Source organism: Anser brachyrhynchus (genome assembly GCF_964034855.1).
Source record: "Anser brachyrhynchus genome assembly, chromosome: 1".
Taxonomy (NCBI): Eukaryota; Metazoa; Chordata; class Aves; order Anseriformes; family Anatidae; genus Anser; species Anser brachyrhynchus.
In genome coordinates, this window is record NC_137694.1 from 72460837 (window position 1) to 72473308 (window position 12472).

At 36.1% G+C, this 12472-nt stretch overlaps 1 long non-coding RNA gene across 1 annotated transcript in view; it reads right to left on the minus strand.

Moving 5' to 3' along the window:
• The window catches only part of LOC308188036, a 119108-nt gene that overhangs the window by 36825 nt on the left and 69811 nt on the right, over positions 1-12472 (minus strand). Inside the window, exon 9 of the long non-coding RNA XR_013945109.1 lies at positions 2167-2277. This is a non-coding gene — a long non-coding RNA (uncharacterized lncRNA). The remainder of the gene's footprint in view (positions 1-2166; positions 2278-12472) is intronic.

The following is a 12472-nucleotide window of genomic DNA, read 5'->3' on the forward strand; positions in this document are numbered from 1 at the left end:
TGTGAGGACAACCAAGGCAACTGCACTGTAAATAAGTGCAGAACTTATTACTCTTATTAGCCTGCAGTCTGCTCTGTATGTGCTTGAGAAGGTCACAAAAGATGTTACCACAGCAAAGCTATGCTGCATGGCTGACAAAATGAATTCACTCTGGAGTCTTTGGTGTTAAATAATGCAAAGCAGGATCAATGCCAGCAGCTATACAAAAATAAGCTTCATAATTGCTCATTTGCAAAATACCAATGTTATTTATTTAAGCTACTATGACCTTTTTGATGCAGTAGCAATGTAATGATTGTGTGTGGGTGTCAGAAGAACATCATGACAATACAACGTTAATATCTTAGATCAGGAGTTGCCCAATTTATTTTTGCTGGGGTAGCACCCCTATAGAAACAGAACTACAGCTTTACCTCACTGTACTACAGAGTAGTACTTACTGTACTACTACAGCTGTACCTCACTGAGGCAGGGTTTACAGCTGTTTTCAGTTCTGTCCCAGGCTCTGCATTTGCACTGGATGCAATTCTCATATGTCTTTTTCTCATGTGTGAACCATGAGAAATACACCAGTATTTTGGGAATTCTCTTATCTAGCCTCTATTCTTCTAGTTGCAACCCAGATTATGGTGCATGTCGGGTATGTTCTTTCAACTGCACTGCCAAGAAGCATTATTTTATGGTGCACAAGACGTCTTCCATGCTTCTATTTAGACAGGTAAAGCACGTACAGGAAAGGAAACACACGTACACAACAGTCCAGAGGACAACTAATGTCAACTAGAATAGGTTATGGAACAGTGTGACTGGAACAAAACCAGAAAGGCTAGAAAGTGCAGGAAGACACTTCCATTTCTGGTACACCAACAGACATCATCTGTTCTCCATTGCTTTTACAAAAATGTCATCAGTAAGATGTAATGATTAATGGAAAGTCTGTACTTGCTACTTGGGCCCAATGGGGGTAAAGAATACCAAGAAACTGCAGCAGTTATCAAAATGGGAAATGAAAAGAAACTCTGGAAAAGGGTCGGGTGGGTAGATCCTTGTACAAGAGTTCTACAGAGTGGAAAAGTAAGGAAGAATTTATCCAGATGATTTTCAGACAGCGTTATTTTGCTTCAGAAACAGGGCTATCTCATTCTCAAGCATTATAGTAAGAAACTATCTATGTATACTCAATTTATCTTTAGGTGATTGCTATATGTCCATATGCAGGCTGACTTGAGTACAGTACATACCTGTACCCTACTTTCCAGTGACATATAAAAGTTAAACAGCTTTTTCTTTTAATCATCTGTGTATATATGTTCTACTATAAACATTAATGTAAGTTTGTAAAAATACAGATCAGAACTGACTGCTACTGGTGTAAAGGGAAACCATGTGACCTCTCAATCCCCTTTAAACACATTAGTAGGCTTTAATAAAGTCAAGCAACATTGTTAGCTATATTAGCACAACTAAACAATCCTTAAGGTGTAAAGGAACTTGTGCATGATAGTATAAGAGTATCAGTAAATTTAAGAACTAATAGTATTACAAACCATATGGCTACCACATTAAAAATCAACCTTTTAAGAGTTCAGGAAGAAGCTTAAAAGCCTGTGAAGCATATTTAGATAGTGAAGACCTAAGAATTAGGTGTGTGTTGTGGGAATAGCTTTATTTCAGTTTTGCTATATAGTAGTCAATACATAGGTCTAAAGTGAATGAGAAACTCCTTAAGCAGATGATATTATTCAATGGAGTTTGAATATGAAAATATTCCTTCTAAGATACAGAGTAATGTAGGCTGGCCAAGAAAGATATTGTAACAGAAATATGCAAATAATTAATTCTGAAAGAATGTGGAAGCTGCATAAATATGAATAGCACTGTGTTACGCTTAAACAAAACCATAATGCAATGCTGAGGGGCTGTTAAGTTTTCTAGAAGTTTAGGCTTTGGCCAGATGTTCTAACTAAGCATACCTTGCAGGAATGCGCCATTTTTCATTCGCCACCTATCTGAAAGCATAAACACTTTCCAAAAAGTGAATAGCCTACTATGTTTTTATCAATGTTTCTTAAAAATATGCTTTAACTACAAAGCAGCAGAAAAACAATCTGCTCATGTGAAAGATCATTTTCTCAACTTCTTAATGGACTTAGGTGACTGACTTACCAATGCTTCTCTTTGGAGTCATGCTACTTCTCAGTCTCCCCTGTTAGCTTTGACACTGTATCTGGAATAGACAATGGTAAGCAGATTCTGGTTTGCATCTTATCAGTGGACCTAAAATAAATAAAATTATTTTGTTCAGAATTATTTTTATTCTCCATGCTTCCAGGAACATAAGCACTGTCAAACTTCAGCAGTGACATATTTGAAAATCCCACTGGGATACCGAAGACAACATCCCAAGCAACATCAGAAGCCAGTTCCAAATGAGTCTATAAACGATGGAACTAAGCAGATTTTAAAGGAACTAAGGCAATTTTAAAATAAGGTCTCATCTATAAAAGCTTTTTAACCATAACACTTAGTGCTCAGCTTACTTCCAGGAGTAAGTCTGAAGCTCAGTTAATTTTCTTGTTAGACGTGCTTTCAGGGACATACTGGTAAAAACATGACCGTTGCTTAAAAAAAAAAAAAAAAAAAAAGGAAAAATATCAATTTTTGAGTTTCAGATTGTGACTATTCCAAAAACTATCCCTCATTCCACATTTTTTATTTATGAACAGCATGGCTCATGCACTTTCATACTGACCAGCATACTTTAATAAAAGCAAAAAGCTTTGTTTTTTTGTGTCTGAATCAGGTAAGCATGCAAGGCAGCAACCCTAAGCGTCAATCTACTTATGCAGTATGGTCTTGATTTGATATCTTAATAATTCGATCCACTGTTTTTAAATAAATCAAAAAAGAGAACATATAGAGTTGGTAATCAAAACATGAATCCTGTTCTCTGCACAGCAATATTGGACTCTGTAAAAAGAATAAAATATTCTGATGATCCCTTCAACAAGTATGTAATTTACACATTCTATTTTTCATCATCAACTGTTTTCTTAGTTGCTAGAATATCTGGCACAAGTATGTGAAGTAAAGAAATCCTGTTGCATTGCATGCAAGAAACTAGATTGTGGAAAAAAAAATCACCTAACTTCTACAGTATGCTTTGTTACCTAGGAACAATCCCAAACTACCTCTCAGAACTGTTCAAAGGTTCTATCGTAACTGCTTGGTACATTTAATGTTAGATCACTGAGCTGCAAAATCAAATCATAGAGACAAAAATGTTTGCTATGTTTGTAATTACTCCAAACATCCCAATACCAAAAACAAAAATACACCTTCTTCCTCTGCTAGAAAGTTGTTGTGAATGTAGTTTTAGCTTCAGAGAACCAGGACTGCTCTTGGTAAGTAAGGACACATTATAGTACCAGTCTTTTCTGTCATCCTCAGATCTGTAAACTTGTTAGGAAGAAAAGAAACAATAAACCTTCCTTCAAGAAAGACCTAGTGCCAAAATCTACACTGAAAAAAGTATCTAACAATCTTCTGTACAGATTAAGTTATATTCAGGACATGATATCCTCCTTTTTCCGTGACTGAACTCTCACCTTATACCTCTTTAGAATGTTACATGGAAATACGTTTTCTCATTCTTCCTGTGTGAGAGCTGTTAAAAAAAAAACCTGCTGCTAACAGAAGCAGCAGCAAATCCAACAGTGAAAAAGCCTGCAAATGTCATTGCTAAAATATTTTTTAATTAACAAGCAAAGCACACCCATGATGGAACGTGATTTGTGTTTTACTACTTTTAAAACTTCACAACTTACTAATTTCAAATAATGATGTGCTTACCATTTTGCTAAGGAATTACAGCTTTTTAACATACCATCATCTAGCTCTAGTTGCTGAATTATTCACATGTTCTTTCAACCTTTCCCAAGGTATGGCTCATAAAAAAAATAATCTGATGGAGTTTGCTATCTTAAAAGAAAAGGTTTAAATAGCACTACAGCAACAAAACATAATAACTGCATACATATTTCTTTTTCTCTTATTTCCTTGTTTCTAAAGACATAAAGTAGTATTAATACTCTAAATAGCAGCTGCTGTTATTATTCACCAGAACACCTGAAAAAAATGTCCTGATGCTCCTTATAATGTATTAAAAGTCACAATTAGTTTGAATATGTCCTTCACGTTAAAGGGAGTATACCAGGATCCTGAGTCCTAAGATATAATTTATGACACAGTTTTCATTAAGCACCTGCTGCTGCAGGTACTGAATAGGTAAAATATTTGTTATTGCTCAAAGTACTGCAGCGAAAACACACATATGAATTTAAAAATCACATGAGGTTATGTATGTATCTAACTACATCTGTCTCATTCAGACAGAGATTTTTGTATATTCCTTGCCTAGACTCTGGTAGTTACCTACGAACACTTATGGTTTGGCTACAAAAACCAAAACTCACTGCAGGGTGCTTTACTGTGATTTGATTTTTAAGGGAGGAGTAAGTAGTCTTGCTAATGACATTTTCCAGAAACTGCTTCTAATACATTCTTTCCCTCCCAAAAATCATTTTTACGATTATCAGTACAAATTGGGCTCTCAAGAATAGACTGTTTTCTTAAACGTACAGTGTGAAGCTGAACAAATCAAAGTCTCATAAATTTTCTTCATACATTTTTTTCACAATGGATTCATAAGTATTTCTGTAAATCTATATTCTAAACATTATTATCTTTAATGAACAGTATTTTAAAAAGATACTGTAAAATAAAAATAAATAAAAACTTTCTAAATTATAAATAATAAATTAAAAAGGGAACCGATACTTAGCATCCACCATCAAGCCTATCACCTCTAACTGCTCTGTTTCTATAAGGAAATTATAGCGTTATGCCACCAGTACTGAGAACCCAATATGAGCCTGATCCTTCGTACCTAAAATGCCTTGCCTTTTCTTGAGAATCTCAAAGCCAGCTTTGTTATGGTTATCACCTTCACCTGCCGTATGTGTCCTGCAACCCCTTAAGTACAACTTCTTGTTTTTCCTAAAAAAGGGGGTGCTGGTGTTTACACTGTATTTTGCATGCCTACAAACAGCAAGTGCTCATTTCACAGATTAAACAGGGCTTCTCCAACTGTAATCATAATGTACATATTGCAATGCTGCTGGAGATTTCCTTCTGCTTCACTCATTTATATCACAATCCATTATAACCAACGTACACTTATCTGTGCACATATATATCCATAAAATAAGGATATTCTCTGAAATACAAGTTAAGGAACTGTTGTTGGTGACAGTCCGCTCTTTTGTCTGTGCATTACTAGCAGAAGAACAGCAATGCTTAATGAATTTCAATCAGGAATTAACAAGAGGAATGAAAAGTATTTTATGTATTTCCCTTTTTTTCATATGTGTAACCAAATAATGTGTGTCTTCTTGGTATTCATGCAGACAGACATTTTCATGGAGTTATAAATAATCACTGAGACTGTCATCACAAAAAGAAGTGAGTAGAGAGCAAACACATAAAAAGCCTTAATGTTTTTGTTTATTTATACACTGTATTTCACTGTACTTTTCCTATCATAAGTCAACCAGCTAGGCACTGCTGAAAGAAATCTTGTTCAATACCAGCAAGAAAAGAAAAGATGCCTTGAAATTATTCTCTCAAAGAAACTAAAAGCAAACCAAAACAGAGCATAATATTCAAATGACATTATATTAGAAATGATATTCCAGAATTTACCAGCTGGGGGGAAACGGCATGTTAAGCATATCCTTTTAGCTCTTCCATTTTGTTAATTTTTCACTAGCACATCTACCTAACATGAGACTTAAAGTGAATTCCAGTTTAATTTCTCCCTAGACTGTTCTGAAGACATCCTTTTTAAATGTTCTCATTTTCTTCATGTCATGTTATGTGTTTCTTCCCTGGGAGTGCAGTGTGTTGTCTTGAGAGGGTAATGCAGGTAACATTTAATATGTAATATGTAATTGTACAATAGTAGTAGCATTTATCAACTCAATTCCACTGGCTCTATTAATTCTCACAGACTATACCCATATAACTGAGGCCACATACTCTGGGACTCTGAAACGCTGCTAACCATTTTTAACTCGAAGCAGCAGAGACGGAGAATGAACTCAAGAGCAGTCAAATTGCACAAAGACAAATGACTAAAAGAAGTCTGTGTCCTGGTTCCAAGATCCACCCTTAGCATTTTCTCTCATCCTCCCCAAAATACAGTGTTTGTATAACCGCTAAGGACCAAGAAAAAAAGCAAACTATCCATTAAATACACTGGAGTTTCCCTTTCAGTGACATTTAATGTTTCAGTTATAGTTTTGCACAGAACATTCATTAATTCAACAGCAAAACAGTAGAAGAATCACAAAGTGTAAGAGAAAATCTTGAATTTCTATTGTCTTTGTATGCTTTGGTGTTAAAAAAAATCCTCTGAGTACACACTTACTAGACACTAACAGACCCTTATCTAGTTCCAAGGATGTAGATGAAATATGTAAACTAAATGATGTATCAACTAATATGCACTACTAAATGCAGGTAGAAATCCAGGAAAATTCAGTTAACAAAAAGATCGCCCTCTGCTTTCTCCTAGCTAGTGGTAAACACTGCTTTACACAATATTGTTACATTTTCCAGAATATTACACTGAATTTAGCAACTGCTCTAACTGCATTCTGCATTCTAACTAATATTATTTCAGCAAGTGTCACTGAAGTAGTGCAATGCAAATTGAACTTTCATTCTCGATTGTACTTCTACATTCTCCTAAACTGTACCCCTACCATAAAAAGTACAATGCAAATGATAAATTCAATAAACTCTGTACTGTTCACCACTCACACAACACAAGGAATGACTCGAAAAGGTTAGGCATATGACTAAAATTATGCATGTGAGTGGTCCTCCACATCTCATAGAAGCAAGTCACCAGAAAGCCACCGAACCCTGGCCAAGAGAAAAATGAAAGTCCTTTCAACTAGTGTATCTGTTGTCCAAATCCAGTTTCAATTCCACCACCAAGAAAAGTGAGCTGTGCTTGCCTACGTGCTGGTCTGTACAGAAGAGCTTAGAAAACTATGTCCTCCTGGCCTCTGTATCCCTCAGAGGCTGCTGAGACTATCACTCTGCCTACTGCATGGCTGGTGTGAGATCTGTGGCCCAAGGAGGAAACAGAATGAGTTCTATGGCAGGTGGCTCAGAGAGCAAGTTCATACACACTAGGCAGAAATCTGGCCTTTCTAAAAACCTAGGAGGATCTCGGTATCCACTCCTCTTGGGGAATGTGTTTAGCAGGTACAAACTGAGAGAGTTTCTAAACTACTCCTTTAAACAAAAGCTAGTCCACTGGCATGTGCCAGGTTTGGCGACTTCATACTCTCGAGTTAAAACAGCTTACCTGAGCCCTGACACCCAATGAAAAGACTCAAGAAAGACTTCCTGTAGTTGGATGCGTGTTTTCTTCTGATATTAACACATAAGCTCTTGAATATTGCAACGTGAATGAACATCTGAAAATAGTATGGCTTTGTGAAAATGGTATGTCTGCATTTTACACATTTTTACTTTAATTATCTAAGCAGAAAGAAGATTAAGTATCTAAATTTAGAAGTTTAAATTCATTAGATTTGTAAACTTATTTATCTAAGCAGAAAAAAATCAGCAACAGAAAAATAATTAAGAATATTTTCAATAATCAAAGTGAGAGTAACTACCAGTAAGTGGGAAAGGGAAAATTTGTATTTTAATATGCAGTATTAATATAATACCTGCTTAGGATGGTATTTGAGAGTTCACATAAATATTTCAACATTCTAAATTGCACCTTCTCTGAACTATATCATACTCACATTTATTATCTTTATCATTTTCATTAGAACAGAAAGCTAGTAAATATACATTCAATTTCAATATCCTTAAAGTAATAACAGAACTGTACCTTTGCCTTCACCCTCTGTCCATCTCTGCTGTGCCCAGGACTATTTTCATCAGCAAATGATTCCCTTAAGCTATAAATGCACAGTAAGATACATAACTGGCTGCATGACTGAAATGGCTTCCGGAAGGAGGATGCAAAATCTGAACTGTCACCTCCAACTCTGTTTCTCAGTGACACCGAGGCAGAGTTCCACAAATAGCTGGGAAGTTAAATTAAGAGGTTGTGTGATGTCCTGCCAGGGTCTTTACTAGGCTTCTAGAGTACAAAGGTTATATACTATTTATTTATAGAGAAGGATGATACTGTACAAACCATTTGAGGTCTTAGTAAGCTTCAGCTTCTAACCTAAGTGGTGCTGTGATTCTGTGCAATAATGCAACGTACACTACTACATTTTCAAAAATGGTATTAAAGTACACCTGTGACTGAAAGGTGTCCTCTTTAGCTAATGTATGATCTTGATACAAGAAAAACAAAAAGAAAAGAGACATATGCTTAAATCTCCCTCAATTTGTACAGAGCTTACCTTGCATTATGGTTTAAAAGAAATTTATAGGAGACTTCCGTCTCTTTCATACAGTTAGACTGAGCAGAGCCGAGATTAGGATTACCTCTACATGTTTGTACAATGCTTCGCACAGCTATATAGTTTTTCTCCAGACATAAAATGACTTACTCTTCTGCATTCACAAAGCACACTGATTGAGATGTTCTAAGTATAAACAACATGAGCCCACCCTCCTCAGCGGTAACATGTATGACTTTATAATTCAAGAGTTGGTAAGATTTGATTCTCACGCCAGTTCTGCCATCCAGTAACTGCAGCCACTTGGTCATAGCACTCCTGCTTTGCCTCTGTTCTCCTGGGACAGGGTAGCAGAGCGCTAATGTTTGCTAGACAGCTGTTGTGTGGCTTAATTATCTCCACAAAGGAAAACAGAATTACTGCAAATTGTTGTTCAATGACTTGAAATGCATGCAATGTCTGTCAATAATATCAGCAAATCAATCGGTATTTTGAGTACATACAAATACAGGCTGTTCTCTAAAAAATAAACACCGTTTTTCCCTTTTTAGTTAAAGAAGGATCTAAAGTAGACTTAAGTCATGCGGCGAACCCTGCTTCTCCTCCCACTCTTCGCAAACAACCAGGCTGGAAAACTAAAGCATATTGTGCCTCTCCCTCCAGACACTGTTTTTATTTTAACATTAGTGATTTTCAAACCTGACAGAGCCTTTAATAAGACATAATAGGAAAGCTGAATGTCTGTCCCAAGAGTCAGAAAAACACTCCATTTTAACCTGTCTGAAATGCAGCAAACTGCTTCAAGAAAGAAAACGAACAGACAGAATTACGTAAGTATTCTAATGGTTAAGATACTTTTATTGTATCTGTTCAGACCTTGAGTATACGTGAGAAATATATGCTCACTAGAAGATATATAAAGACACTGGTGTTAGAAGTTTGTATTAGAGATTTTTTGCTTAGGTTGTATTAATTGTGATAATAAAGAATATTTTAACAATTCAACTTTGAAATAAACTCATTTCCTCTCTTATTTGAAAATAATACAGCTATTAGTGATCTTCCTTATACAACAAATCTGGTCATTTCTGGCCCTAACCAATCTCACAATCATGTTTTTCATGGTGTTTTTTTACAGTGTCTTGATGGGCAGTAGCATTTTCTGAATCTATCGATCCTCACAGTTTCCTTCTGACTTCCCCTCAACAGGAACACATCTTAGGAATAATAATTCCCATCTTTTATCTCTCCTGGCATCTTTAGCTACTTTTGACATTTCTTTTGATGGTTTCCATCTTTCACTGCCAACAATGTACTTGCTCATGGCATTTTCTTACATTTTTTCTCCAGTTGTTTTTTTTTTTTCCTTTCCATCTTTATGATAGTTTTCTATTCCTTCTGAGGTGTTTCCTTTCCCTTTACTGTTTGCTTCTTAAAAAACACACAACCAAAACCCCAGAAACTTGTATTGTTTAAAATATAGGATTGAGTGTCTAGGTTCATTTCCTGCATTGAAGCATAGTTTTTGTGTTACCTGAGGAAATTTAATTGCAGGCAGATATTTCAGTGCTAAAAGCCCACCGCTGATGTCAGACTTTCAAGAGCTCTCAGCATCAACTACTTCCAGCTTCAAATCTTATGATCAGACAGTGCCAATAGAGCTGAGCGTTTTTGAAAGTTCAGCCTTTCGTTCTGCTGTCTAAATAGGATTTCAAATTTTTTGACACTCTGGTCCTAATCTTTCAGTGTTTCAGTATGCCGTATGAAAATAAAAACCGGTATTTGCCTTGTCCCAAGCTATCTTTGCATGAAAGGAATTTAGGATACAGATGATCAAATATTGTACTACACACAGCTTGTCTTGAGTTTCAGCCTGGAACTCTACTATAAGACTCAGTTAAGAATACCACAGTTACATAATGTAATGTCATATGTTCTATTTACTATAATAATTTGCCAAAAAGAAGGCATTTGACATTTAAGACAGTTCAGTTTCAGTGCACTAAAACTTGTAAAGTCTGTTTGCATTAAGAAGCCTTCTCAAAATGAAAAAAAAAAAAAAGGAGAAACTCCCATAGCCAGACAGACTTTACAGTGATTTAGTTAAAATCAGCCTCTCAATGTCATGATTTTGTAAGGATGTGTGTTTGGCTGGTCATTTGGTTTTGCAGGAGATATCTGAGCAGTCTGAAAAACCATATGAGTAAATAGTAATTTTAATACTTTGCTCTTTACACTGCTTTGCATTCAGTGCTCTTAATAAGTTTTACAAACACAGCAAAGAGACATTCTTTTTATTTAGCAGAAGATGCCACAAAGGGGTGACTGTTTCTGAGAACAAAGAGCAGCTCTGGCAGTTGCAGCCTGCTCATTCCAAGCTCTGCACTATGCCCATTCTGAAGGATAGATAAACCTGCTCACTCATTCTTATCCATAACCTAAGAGTTCATTGATGGACAGAGGCAACATCGTTACACAGATTCTAATGTTATGCGCCAAAGAGCTTAAGAACAGTCTAACCTTAAACATGCCTTGTGACTTTTGGCAACGTCCTAACTCACTATCCATGAATATGTCTATAAAACATCTGCTTTACAAGGAAAGAAAAGCTACCACCAACATCTTAGAAAGTGGAAAAATTGTTAATTTAAAAGTCTCTCAGATCTTTGTCTACTTAAGTAGTTTTTAAGCATTTATTAGCACATCCCAGGGAAATCTGGTCTCGATATTTAACAGACTGATGATTACTGTCCTTCCTATCTTCTTCAAATGGCAGTGTTCAAGATGCACCCTTCCTCTCCTCTTCCCACTTCTCTCTCCTGGTTAGATCTCAATCACTGGAAAGCTGGAAATTACTAAATATGTTCTCAATAAGATTCCAATTGTTTGGGAGGAAGGGATGAAGGAAATCTAACACATCAGATGATAGCAAAGTTGAAAGTATATGGTGTTTATCAAGCAGGTATGAAGACGTAATTTTAATATACATGTTTCAGCAAAATTACATTTTAGAAATACAGAAATGCCTCAAGAATAAGACCCAGATTCAGTAAACTACCCTAGCACATAGTCTGAAACATAGCAATGGAACTAAGCGTGCTTAAATACTTCCTTTAACTAGCACCTATCATGAATTTTGCTGCTGTTTCCAAGCATGTCCATGCTTAGAATTGATATGGCAGCTAAGACATAAATTTTCTTGGAGTGCAGACCTTGTAGGCTAGTAGTTATCTAATTTACAAGGCTACACTATCATGGATTACTTAGTTGTGCTTGATCTACACCACTAATCTAACATTTTCCAAGAATGAATCACATTTCAAAATATAATTTCAATAAAGCTATACCGGCTTTGCTGTCAGATTCCATAATGTATCCTTCCATCTTTAACTAGGAGGAGGTAGTTTCAAAATAAACGAAAAGGAAGTGGTTCTTCATAACACGTGTGTTAAGGTGTGGGACTCCTTGCTAACGCAGATGCTCGGAATTTACAGGGCTCAGAGGAAGACTGTACAAGTTTACAGAGCAGAAATCCACTGCGGTTACTAAGTAGAAAGAAACTATGCCTGCCTGAGTACATCTCTGGGATGGCTGAACACTGAGGGATTACTTACCAGAAATATGATATATAATTTCCTCATTCTTACACGCTTCCTTAGGCATTCAGTTTTGGCCAGTGCTGAGGACAGGTGACAGTCAGAAGGAGTGGATAGTCCACCTCTCTGCTGAATGAGTTCTGGGACTCAGCTCATGGGCTCATGCTTATGCTCACACCTTCCATCCCTTCCTAATGACGTACCATAACATAAGCTCCTACTCTGCACACTGCTGTGAGAGAATGATGAGGAATAGATAAACAAAATGTAAAATACTGAAGACTAAAGCTTAACCAATCCTGTCTCAGCCTACTGGTTAAAATTAAGCAAAAATGTTTCAGCATTTTTAATTTTCCCGTTTTCAAAAAA